The 13095-nt window shown below is 46.9% G+C and overlaps 1 long non-coding RNA gene across 3 annotated transcripts in view; it reads right to left on the reverse strand.

Annotated features, from left to right (window-relative positions):
• The window catches only part of LOC139035563 (uncharacterized), a 115877-nt gene that overhangs the window by 93343 nt on the left and 9439 nt on the right, over window positions 1-13095 (reverse strand). The window contains exon 2 of one of the 3 annotated variants that reach the window (XR_011488163.1): window positions 3938-5909. The exons of the other annotated variants lie outside the window; for them this stretch is intronic. This is a non-coding gene — a long non-coding RNA (uncharacterized lncRNA). Of the gene's footprint in view, window positions 1-3937; window positions 5910-13095 lie in introns of those variants that run through there. 3 annotated transcript variants of the gene reach the window in all.

The raw sequence follows: 13095 nt of genomic DNA on the forward strand, positions 1-13095 counted from the left end.
CTTCCAATGCAGGGGATGCAGGTTCGACCCCTAGCCAGGGAACTCAGATCCCAGATGCCACTGAACAACTAAGCCTGCACTGCAACTAAAGAAGCCCACATGCTGTAGGCTACAGTCCATAGGGTCGCAAAGAGTCATGATTGAGCTATTTCACTTCACCACAGAGGATTCTAGGCCTGTGGTACAAGGATAAAGAGGACCTTATTTTGAGTTTGCATCATCATTCCACTTTCCAGCTGCGGAGTTTTTTGATGAGGAAGAGATAACAGTAAATATTCACCCAAACCAGTTCACGTTCCTCCTGGATATGACCCCTGCATCTAGGCAGAGCCATGTGATTAGCTCTAATAAATGGAATGTGGTGGAAATGAGACTTGCCACTTGTAGGCCTGGCTCCTATAGCCTCCACAAACTCCCCTTTTTATGTCTACCTTGCTCATTGGCTGGCTGGATGCAGAAGATCCTAAGGAGGACTTTGATGGCACTAAAGTGTTAGTCGCTCAGTCATGTCCGACTCTTTGCAACCCTATGGACTGCACTCCACCAGGCTCCTCTGTCCATGGAATTCTCCAGGCAAGAATACTGGAGTGGGTTGCCATTCCTTTCTCCAGGGGATCTCCCCAACCGAGGGGTTAAGCTCAGGTCTCCTGCATTGCAGACAGATTCTTTACCATCTGAGCCACTAAGGAAGTCTCTGAGGACACTAAGGTACCCTCTTAAGCTAAACAAAAAGGAGCAGATACTTGAGTCACCTCTTGGAAGAGAGGTGCCCAGCAGAGCCGTCTGATGGCAGTACCCACACTGGGCATTCCATCAGTGATAAGAGCAGTGAACTCTCATTGGGTTAAATCACCGAGAACTATATGCTTGTTACTGCAGCATAACCTAGCCCATCCTGACTAACACAACTGAAAAGAGGGTATCTGATGCTTCTCGTGTTTTCAACAAAAATAATTATTGGAAGGGCTCTTATAAAGGAACCATTTCTCTAGATAAATATCAGATGAGGTCTATGAAGTAAATACCCATACATCATTCATCTAACTAAATCCTTCCAGTTCCACCTAATAAATTCTCAAAAAGACTGAGAGGTAATAAGCAAGAGTAGCTGAAACATTCAGAGGAAAATAGCTTAGCAACTTTTCCACCAAATGGTAATTTCTTACCAAACTTACCATTGCTTTGTACCACTTGCCTTTAGACACTGCTCCATCTGGGAGAGTCTAAGACCAGGATTGAGGTTCCTTGGTCTTAGCTTGAGTCTTTCCTGGTGGGATTTTCCTGTCCACTGCTTTTGAGGGTTTTCTAGTAAAGATAAGTGATTATTGGAGACAGGCTCAGGCCCTAAGAGAATTGATGTGGCCCAGGAAGGAGATAGGGGAAGAGAATAGAGGGACTCCACCTCTAGATCAAGAAAAAACAGCAGGGTCTGTCCAGGCAAAGTGAGGCATCAGGCTGAGAATTCCCTTCACCTCCACCTATCTCTTTTTTAAGAGATGCCGTCTGAGACTTTGGGAAATAGACCCAAGCCCAGCTGGCTCTAGAGGACAAGTGGCCAATGAACATACAAAAATATGGCCACCCTCCTAAAGAACCTGAGAAATAAGAATTAGAACCACAGTATATTACAGGAAGATTTAAAATGCTGCCTTTTGTCAATTATAAAAGATGTTTCATTTCACATTTTGGAACTCAGAATATGTCTTCTAGCCCACAGCATATCACAGTATAATTAGGAGCATAGATGAACAGTGCTTTTTCTTTTTCATGCTACATAACATAACAGTGTTTTAGATTAGATGAAATATAGTAGAGATGTGGTCAGAATCATTTATTAAAAGTGCATTCCTTTGTTCAACTAGAAATTTTAGTGCCGTGTTTAAGTCTTGAGGTACAGGTTAAGATAGCAGGAGATAAATCCTCGAGTTACCAGCTGGAGGAAAGGTGCCCAGCAAAGCAAATATCAGATTTTTAAAAATACCTACTTGAAGGTGCTTCATCACCCAAAATACCAAGATTACAGGATTTCAGAATAGAATGACATATGTAGTCCTAGAGTACTGACATGAGAATTGCGGTCTTTATACTGAAGTTATCTTCGGGTGAATGTGGAAGACGGTCCTACCGGGACGCATCTGACACGTTGTTATTTAGTCATTCAGTCCTGTCTGACTCTTTGCAGCCCCATGGACGGCAGCACACCAGGCTTCCCTGTCCTTCACTATCTCCAGGAATTTGCTCAAACTCATGTCCGTTTAGTTGATGATGCCATCCAACCATCTCATCATCTATCACCCCCTTCTCTCACTGCCCTCAACATGCCAGCACCAAAGTCTTTTCCAGTGAGCTGACTCTTTGCATCAGGTAGCCAAAGTATTGGGGCTTTAGCATCAGTCCTTCCAATAAATATTCAGGGTTGATTTCCTTTAGAATTAACTGGTTTGATTTCCTTGCTGTTCAAGGGACTCTCAAGAGTTTTCTCCAGCACCAGAGGTTGAAAGCATCAATTATTTGGTGTTCAGCCTTCTTTATGGTCCAACTCTCACATCCATACATGACTACCGGAAACACTATAGCTTTGACTAGACAGACTTTTGTTGGCAAAATGATGTCTCTGCTAGACACTTAAATAGTCATTGAATTAATTAGGGTCTAGGACTAAGGAATGACCTTTCTTTAATTCTCTTTCTCTTACATTTTGTTTCTCACCCTAGCCTCCCCATTCCTATTTTCTATTATAGGGATTCATGGGAGTAATTCTCAAAATTATAAAACATTCACAGGAAATCAGCCCTTCTTTCAAGTCTATTCCCTTCCTGTGCCCCAGCCCTTCTTTAAAACATACAAGTAATGTTAATAACTGTTACCAAAGTCAGTATTTTTAATGTGTCAGGTCTGACACTCAATACTTTTCATGCACTGTAGCATTTTGTTAATATTTTCTTATGGTTTTTAACTCACCATTCTTTGGAATGTAGTTGTCTGCCTCTTGTAAATCTCTTTTCAAAAAACTACAAAAAGACTCAGAAAACAAAGATCATGGCATTCAGTCCCATCACTTCATGGCAAATAGGTGGGGAAACAATGGAAACAGTGACAGACTTTATTTTCTTGGGTTCCAAAATCACTGTAGATGGTGACTGCAGCCATGAAATTAAAAGACGCTTGCCACTTGGAAGAAAATCTATGACCAACCTAGACAGCATATTTCAAAGCAGAGACATTACTTTGCCAACAAAGGTCCATCTGGTCAAGGCTATAGTTTTTCCAGGAGTCATGTATGGATGTGAGAGTTGGACTAAAAAGAAAGCTGAGCACTGAAGAATTGATGCTTTTGAACTGTGGTGTTGGAGAAGACTCTTGAGAGTCCCTTGGACTGCAAGGAGATCAAACCAGCCCATCCTAAAGGAAATCAGTCCTGAATATTCATTGGAAGGGCTGATACTGAAGCTGAAACTCCAACATTTTGGCCACGTGATGTGAAGAGCTGACTGGTTGGAAAAGACTCTGATGCTGGGAAAGATTGAAGGTGGGAGAAGAAGGAGATGACAGAGGATGTGATGGTTAGATGGCATCACCGACTCGATGGACATGAGTTTGAGTAAGCTCTGGGAGTTGGTGATGGACAGGGAAGCCTGGCATGCTGCAGTCCATGGGGTCACAAAGAGTCAGGCATGACTGAACTGAACTGTAAATCTCTTAAGAGGGGGATTAGGTCTTTAACTCTTTGTCAGTCCCTGTCTCCCTCACCTGGGACTGGAACTAACATTTAGCAAATGTTCACATGATGGAGTAGATGAAAGGATGTATGGATGGACATATAGATGGACAGTTGGATACAATTATTTACATATTTTTTATTCTTGTGCCATTGAGAAATAGGCCAAAAGAGAGGTTCCCTACAACAACAGAGAGTACGAGGTCACCGAGGCAGGGATAGATTTCACAAAGCACAGCTGATTTATTCAACACTGCAAATGAGTAAAAATGATAAAGTTCCCCCAAAGTCCAGAAAACCAGATGTGTGTCTGCGCCTGGTCAAATACACATGATATATTCTTATTAATAAAGCCAGACTAGTGTCCGAAAATCATCCAAGGAAAACGTTCGCCCACCCACAGTGATGGGGGAAGCGATTACTTATTAATAAAGCAATAGCTAAATCTAATTATATCCCCATCAGAGGCAGTTGGTAATAAAACCGGGCTGGTCTTCCAGAGCTCTGTGACCTCACTGACCTCAAATCAAAGTTTAAACCATCCGTCAGCTTCCAATACATTCCCAGCACACCTACCAATTATCAGCACCCTGGTGCCGCTGTCTGCCGGGGGTCAGAGGTCACCGCGTGCACCAGAGAGCTGGGAGCTGGAACGGGGCTTTAGAAATCTCATTATCCTGTTAACCATACATTTATCTGACAAGATAAAAGAGACTAGGTGACCAAGCTATCATTAAAGATTAATAGAAAATATAAAAAATTCAGCTGCAACCAGCATTGCTGTTTAGAGCTTGTGATCGGCATGACAGGGTTATTAATCAGAGCACCAAAAAGATTTAAGTCTTTGCTCTTGATATTTTCTATTTTTGTTTTTAGTTTTTTTTTTTTTTTTCCTTCCCTCTGTCTCAAGTCATTACTTTGTCTCTTACCACCCCAAACCAGAGGTCAAAGGAGACTTCTGCTAATTGGCTCTTCTGGTTTCAAATCATAACCCATTGGGCCAATTATAAAATTGCCAGGACTCAGAGGTGACAAGGGATGCAGCAGAGGGATGCTGGTGAGCTAGGGCAGCGATTCAAGCTGCCTACGGGTCTGCCGCCCTTTCTCACGTGCCAGGCCTGTTAATCAGTGGGGAAAATCAATAGATTTTTAAATTAATTCAGTCCTAGAAGGCACACCCAAGCCCCAAGATGATTTCCCCTCATTTGTGATTCCATTTCAGTTTTACACAGAAGATTTTCAGACCACACCTACCCAGGAATCAGAGGGCAGGCTCTGTAGTAAGGCTTAGGGATTCTTAGTCTCTGCAGGTCTCTCCCTATCACCCACCTACCCCACCAACCTGCTTCTTCCCTGGCATCGCCCTTCCCTGTTTTGGATCATAAATCAATGTCCTTTTCCTATTAGCTCTGGATGGTGTGCACTCAGATGACCAGGTCCCCTTTGGCCTGGGGCTGAGGCCGCAGAGCTAGGAAGATTGTGTAGGGAGAGAAGGAAGCGGTGTCCAAAGCAAAGGAGAGGCTCCAGTCTGCCCCTGGAAGGGTTTTGTGCCTCACAGTCCCCGCAAGCCTGTCCAGCAGAAGCCTTGGTGTTGGGACAAGCTCAGTGGCACGCACAGGACGTCCGCCAGGCCTGCCTGGACTCCTGTCTGCGGCCTCTCCATCACTCACTGGCTGACCTCAGGAGAGTCACCCAGCCTCTCTGAGTCTGCTTCCCAGGCTGGGAAACGGGAACAACCCCCTCCTTCTCAGGGTTGTTTGAAGATCAAAGGGAATCCTTGAGTCCAATCTCTTCTGCTGTAATCACTTCCTGACTTGCTCCAGCTTCCTCTGGGTTCCATTAAAGCTAATCTGATAAATCAATTAAGAATAAAATTCTATTGACCAGCCTCTGGCGAGTTGCCAGAGTTCAAGGACAGCATTTTATTCCTCTTCAACTTCACTCTCCCCACCCACTCAACACTCCCCGCCAGCACACACAGTAAGTGAGTTGTCTGATGACCTCCCCTTGCAGATCACAGCACTGTTTTTGCCTCGTGAGCACAGCCCAGCATACGCCACCATGATTGCTCCATAGAGTTTGATGAAGGAAGGAAGGAATGCCCGATCAGATGGAAAATCCAAATCACCTGCTAGGAGGGACATCCAGGTCAAAGACAAGTCCATGGGGTTGAGGATTCAGCTCAAGGATCCTAGGAAGGTGAAACAGAAAGAAAAATCAGGAAGACAAGAGACTGGTGGGGAAGAAGAGAGAACGGTGTTCAGAGAGAGTGGCTAGGGCTTGAAGTCAGGCACACACTTGGCCTTTAGAATGTTAAGACTCCAGCTCTGTGGTTTAGGCCGGGACCAGACGGTTTCTAGAATCAGGCAGCTCTGAAAAGGATGGAAATGTCACTGGCAGCTGCATTCCGGGAGACACACGTCCAAAGATTGCCTCGTTTTTCTGGGAAGTCAAGCAGGAAGGGGGAAGGAGGGACGTCTTCCAGCAGGAAAGTGACATTTCAAGGGATAAACTTGTCATGATGTTACACAGAACAGAGGAGGAAAGAATGGAATTGGGAACTGAGAGAGAAAGCTAAAGGAATCGTCCACGAAGGTCCGCATTGGTATGGCGATGCTTGGGCATGATGGAAGACCAACCAGCAGCCCACCTCTCATGTTCCTGCTCCTTGCATCCAGGTACAGCCTGTCTGGTAGGTCCCTCCCAGACCCACATTCCAGGGCCAAGCTGAGTTCCACCAGAAATAGAAAGGAAGTTAATGGTTACTTCCTTCATTTCTCTCTCCTGACTCCCTCTGATTGCCCAAATCATTGTCTCATCTGCAAAAATGTGGTGTTTTATACTCAAAGCATTAAATGTCTAATTGTGTGCTAGATTATTTACTAGCTGTGCATCTAATACAAAATTTCATCTTAGTGTCTTTTCCCCCAGAAAATAGTTTTCCTTTAAGCATCAATGCCCATTGTTTAAAGATCCTACACTTGGAAAACAAATCAAGTGAAAGATAAAGAACTCACGACAGTAATCAGATGAACAGGCTGGCTTTGCAGACAGACAGGGGGACAGATTCCTTAAAGCCACACCCTCATAAAAATCTCCTGAAAGATTCTGGAGCTAAGAAAGGTGTGTGTGTGTGTGTGTGTGTGTGTGTGTGTGTGTATTTGTCTGGGTGTATTTGGATGTATGTGAGTCTGGGTGTATCTGTACTCACGTATATGTGAGTACTCGTCTGTGTGTTGGAGGAAAAAGAAAGAAGGAAACTAGTATTAATTAGCAGTCTACCATGTGTGTTTTGGGCATTAACTTTATTTAACCCTCTTGTAATGTACCCATTTTACAGTTAAGGAAAGTGATACCAAGGGCAATAAAGAAACTTGCTCATCTGCCCATGTCAGAGCTATTATCCCTCAATTATAGTCAAACCTATCTTTGCTGAAAGTACTGAGGGAATCAAGGTAAAATGTTTTTTTCCACTCAGTGGCATCTCCACACTTTCTCAGATCTATTTGTATACTCTTTAAGCATTTCATGAGTGCCTGCTTCCTAAGCATAGAGGTAGAAACTTTACATATGTTGTCTAATGCCATGCTCACATTTCTGCAAACAAGTTTACTATTCCAATTTCAGAGATGAGAAAAATTGAAGCACTGAGAGATTGATTCCTCTACGTGTTGCTATTGTTTGTCCCCAAATTGTGTCTCACTCTTTTGCACCCCAAGGACTGTAGCCCATCCAGCTCCTCTGTCCATGGGATTTCCCAGGCAAGAATACTGGAGTGGGTTGCCATTTCCTTCTCCAGGGGATCTTTCTGACCCAGGATCAGATTCGCATCTCTTGCGTCTCCTACGTTGGCATGCAGATTCTTTACCACTGTGCCGCCCCAGAAGCCCAATTCCTCCATGGTTGGTGGTGGTTTAGTCACTATGTCATGTCTGACTCTTGCGACCCCATGAACTGTAGCCTGTCAGGCTCCTCTGTCCATGGGATTCTCCAGGCAAGAATATTGGAGTGGTTTCCATTTCCTTCTCCAGTCAATTCCTCCATAAGGAAAACAGTTTTGTTTGACTCCAAAGCCTGAGCCCTTGACACTCAATCACACTGACTTGCTTCTTTACAGCCAAGTTTTAAGCCTTGAAAATTCAGAATATAGGTAGATAGGAAAATCATACACATATCAAAACCAGAGTTATCTCATGATGATCTGCATGTAAAAGACAGCAGCTACCCTACATCATCAAAACCCATATTCTCCTCATCTTCCCACTTTGTTACCACCCTCAGTATATTGGCTGCCATGGGCCAGCTCTCCTCATGGTCACAGGATGGCTGCCACCGTGCCACACTTGGCACTGACAACACCGTCCTGACAACAAGCAGGAGAAGGAAAGGGACCAGGTAATCCCTATGCTCTCTCTTTTATACCTTTATTTTCATTTTATTATGCTGTGTCCACTATTCTAATCTTTCTTCTGTGCATATGTATGGAGATATCTTGGGAAGACATTCACCTAATGTTCCAAAAAGTCTTTTTGTACTTTGATGCATTATTGAATTGTTTTTATAATAAACAGACATTTTTTTTTTTTTAGAAATAAAATGGTGAAGTCAAGGTTTAAAAAAACACAAACAAACAGAACTTATGATGTCAGTCACCTGCTTAAGATATACCATTGTCTCCCCCACTGCTGACAAGATAAAGGCCCAACTACTCAGCAGAGGACACAAGTCCTGCTGTGATCTATGGTCCCCATGGTCGTGCCATGGGACACAGGTCCTCAGACATGTCGGACACTTCTCTGGCTCTGGCTGCTCCCTCTGGCTGGAGGACCTCTGCTCCCTGCTCTTAGTGAGAGCCGTTCTTTCCTCAAAACCCAAGCCAAGTGATTGCTCCTTGGAGCCTCCCCAGAAAGCTCCGTCAGAGGGTATTTCTCCCCAGTCCGAGGGTCATAGAATTGTATTGAGATATATTGTACTGAGATGTTGCATATGTATTTTGCATATTGTATATGTATATACATATGTATATGTATATTGTATATGTATTGAGATATTGAGAAATATCTAAGTATGCCCATGGTTAGTTTGGGACAGTGGTATGCTGGAGTTGGCTTCCACTCAGTCTCAAGACCTGATTCTCTGCATCTCTGCCAAAGATGCCACACTGGCACCTTGAAAGTGGTTATGGTGAAAACATTCATACCGTGGGAACTGGCAAATGCTGTGATAGGGTATCATGTTTTCCTATGGAAAGCTAGTTATTAGACATTCACCAGCACACCCCAGTTTGGGTAGGCCTCCTTTTATCTTCCATCCCAAATACAACTCACTGAGGTCAGCCTTACTTCCTCCAGCACGGTGCTTTGTTCAGGGCAGGAAGTTAACATCTAAATGATCTAGTTTCTGGAAATATGGTGTAAGCAGAAGGGCCATCCAGAAATATACTCATCCCCCAGCTGTGGGCGTAGCCCACCCTCAGCCTCGCTGCGGGCTGTGCAATGCAGATTCCCGTATTCTTCCTGGAGAAACCCGTCTCCACCTGCTGAGAAGGAACAGGCAGGGCTTCAGGGAGCAGGTGATGTCAAATTGCCCCAGGCCTCCCCAGATCCCTAAATCTTACACAACAGAGAGACTTCAGTGACTGGAAATGTGGGAATGAGCCAGACGGCTCACAGGTCTTGGAAAATGCAAGAAGAAAGTGAAGTCACTCAGTCGTGTCCAACTCTTTGCAGCCCCATGGAGTGTAGCCTACCAGGTTCCTCCATCCAGAGGATTTTCCAGGCAAGAGTACTGGAGTGGGTTGTCATTTCCTTCCCCAGGGGATCTTCCCGACCCAGGGATCGAACCCAGGTCTTCTGCATTGCAGGCAGATGCTTCACCATCTGAGCTACCAGGGAAGCCCAATGGTTAATCCAGTCCAAATAGCATTGATCGTGTGCTTACTGGGGGGTGTCCAAGGGGTCTATCCAGTTACCCAAAGCACTGTCTGTGCTTTCCGAGGGAGATTGTGAGTGACAGGTGAGCAAGAAGCGGGCCTGGGTGACAGTCTCATGGGGACCCTAAACCCCTAGGTGTGCAGCCGTGGCCCGTCACACACCCAAGTCTATGTGGGGCACTGGGGGCTGCGGGGGTCCTCAAAGAACTGAGAGGCTCAACCCTGAGACCAAGTCACTCACACCACGAGACTGTACGGCCATCCAAACTCATGCCCGCGTCTGCCCTGGAAGCCTGTACAAGAGGCAGGGCCTGGGTTCCTGTCCTCATCGTGGTGCCCAGTCTGCAAGTCAATCTGAATCATCTTTGTTGAAGAGATCAGTCTGAGTTCTGGTCCTCTGCACTGAGTTTCCCCACACCGACAATGAGGTGTCTGGGCTTCGTGGGCTCCCACATCAACTTTGCCACTTTCTGTTTCTCGGTTTGAGCCAGCCCAGGGCCCAGGAAAGACTGAGTGCTCAGTGAGTTGTCCCCGTGGCCGACCTGCTCAGCCCCCGTGCAAACCAGTGTGGGCTGCCTGGAGCCCGCCCAGCTGGCTGGGAGGCCCTCCCGTGCCTGCCTTTGGGAGCCGATGATGAGCTTGAGATGAGAGGGCGGCTCAGCACATGTCGGCAACACCATCACTCGGCTTCCTCGAGGGGAAGGTCATCAGAGGCACGTCAACACCCTGGCGGCTGCTGTTCCAGGCAGACGAGACAGGGGGAGGACTTGGGGACGCCTGGACCCTGCAGAGCCAGCCTGTGGTGGGTGAGAGCTGAACCACAGGAGGGGAGCAAGCGGGCCTGCACCCCACCCCAACAGGCTTCAGGAGTCTGGGGAGAAAGGGAACAGAGAAATACTTCTTCCTGCATTTTCTGTCTAACTAGATGCTTTACAATTTATGTCCTTTCCTCTCTAACATGACTCCATGGAGAGATGCTCTTGCCCCATTCTTCAGCCAAAGCTCAGTTAAGGTGGCATGTCTTGCCCAAGGTCACTCTGGCCCCCAGGGCCAAGATCGTTATGGATGACAGCTAAAAGGGACTGAGCACCACATTTTGAACAAACCTAGAAGTAAGAACCAGCCATACAAGTGTTCACCACACGGATTTTTACATGTGAGTCCACCCCTTCTACTCCAACTAGGGGTGCATTGGGGCCAGGTGTTCCCTGGCTGACTGGCATCTAAAGCATCTTGCAGGGAGGTGTTCACTTGTTGACAGCCGAGCTCTTTAGTCCAGGAAGCCTCGGAGGGGTGTGAGTGGGGTTTCCATTCATAGGAAGCTGGGGGCAGGTCAGGGTAGGCAGGATAATATGACCACTCCTGGGTCGGGGGGGAACCAGCCTGGGACCCAGACTCTGGCCAGCCTTTCCGGGGGCACAGCCCCACCAGAGACCCAGCCTGTCTTTGATTCTCCCACTCTCTGCCCCTTCCTCAGTCCCTCTGCTGGTCTTTCTCCAGGCCCTCACTCCTACCCACTTTGACCCTCCCACAGAAGAAGGCCCCAGTCTCTTTCTTTCTCCCATCAGGTTCCAAGAGTTCATATGGAATTGCTAGAAAGTACATTAGACGGTAACTCCAGGGTCAGTAAACACAAACTCTGCTTCCCTGAAAACCAGAGGCTAGATACTCTACCCGCACACCCTACACACAGCCCACGCCACCCCCTCCGAAGACTTTTCTAGAAGGGACGGGGACAGGAGACACAAGTGAACTAACACAGTTTCAGTTTTCCTATCGCTACTCCCGGGAAACTCAGAGAGGCTGGCTAACTTACCCGAAGGCACCGGGAGAAGCTGCAGGTGTCGCCACCTGACCCAGGTCAGCACCAAGCCTGTGTGTGCGCCAGACCCTGCCCGTCTGGGGCTCCTGTCTACGTTCGACAGCCCTTGCACTCTGTGCATCGTCTCCTCTCCCAGCCTCTCACAACCTCATCCTTCTCCACAGTCAGCATCAGCCTGGGGCACAAGCCCGGAACCTTCTCAGCCCAGGTGCAGCCTCCCGTCACATCTCTCTCCTTCTTGTAAACCCCACCCTCCACTTGTCAGGGCTCCTGGCTGCCTCTCCCTCCACTTCCATTTTCAGAACATATTTATCTCAAGCCTAGGACAAGCCAGGGACTCTGCTGGGCACTGCAGAGACAGAAGTGAGTGAGCAGGACAACGGGAGGGCTCCCTGCTCTTGGAGTAGACGTTCCTCTTAACAGAGGCAAGTAGATGAGCCTCAGATAAGAGACATGTGCTAAACAGGCTTACTGGGAAGGTAAGCTCACCCAGCCTGTCCCTCGGTGGTCCTCCATTGCATTTGGCCTAACTGGTCCCCTCACTTGACCTTGGGGAGCAGATGGGGGGCAGGAAGACCTACAGGAAAAGACCAGCCAAGCCCTTTTGAGTGTGGCATGGTAGATTTTCTCACTCACCCTGGAAGGTCGAGATTACCCTCAGGATTGTCCCCGGGTACAGATGACAAAACTGAGGCTTTGAGAGGTGGCTCAGAGACCCAGAAGCCAGTATAGACCCGTGTTGGAACGTAACTCTCTTGACCTCTGGCCCAGCACTATTTCCAAATTACACTGCCTCCCAGGTCAGATATGAGATGCAGCTTCCCCTCATTGTTCTCCCCATATGCTCCCCTAACCTGCCTCAGCCTCCCCTCCACCCCACTCACCTCAGCTCCTGCCAAGAGCATAAACCAAGGAGTTCCAGAGACAATCCCACTAGAAGGCATTCAGGAGTTGACATTCGTGACAGACTGGTTGCTAAATTGATTTCAGATGAGAGCTTTTTGGGCTTACTAGGTGGCTTAGTCATAAGGAATCTGCCTGTCAATGCAGGAGACACAGAAGATTCAGGTTTGAACCCTGGGTAGGGAAGATCCCCTGGAGTAGGAAATGGCAATGCTCTCCAGTATTCTTTCCTGGAAAATTCCATGAACAGAGGAGCCTGGCAGGCTATAGACCATGGTGTTGCAAAGAGTTGGATACAACTTAGCGACTGAGTATGCAACAGAGACACAGACATAGAGAACAGATTTAGGGACAAGGGTATAGGGGGAGGAAGGAGAGGGTGAGATGAACGGAGGAGTAGTATGGAAGAATCTACACTACCACATGTAAAATCGATAGCGGATGGAAATTTGCCGTATGACTCAGGGATCTCAAACTGGGGCTCTGTAACAATCTAGAGGGATAGGAATGGTGGGAGGTAGGAGGGAGACTCAAGAGGGAGGGGACAGACGTACACCTATGGCTAATTCATATTGATATCCGGCAGAAATCAAACCAATATTCTTTCAATTAAAAATAAATGATTTTTTTAAAAAAGCCAACCACACCACATTTCAAGGCCGCTCTCATCTTCTGCAATAGCCCACACTCTGTGGAGTGTGTTTCTCCCGAGGCCGCACT

The sequence above is a fragment of the Odocoileus virginianus genome, chromosome 6, assembly GCF_023699985.2.
Source record: "Odocoileus virginianus isolate 20LAN1187 ecotype Illinois chromosome 6, Ovbor_1.2, whole genome shotgun sequence".
In the NCBI taxonomy this organism is placed as follows: Eukaryota; Metazoa; Chordata; class Mammalia; order Artiodactyla; family Cervidae; genus Odocoileus; species Odocoileus virginianus.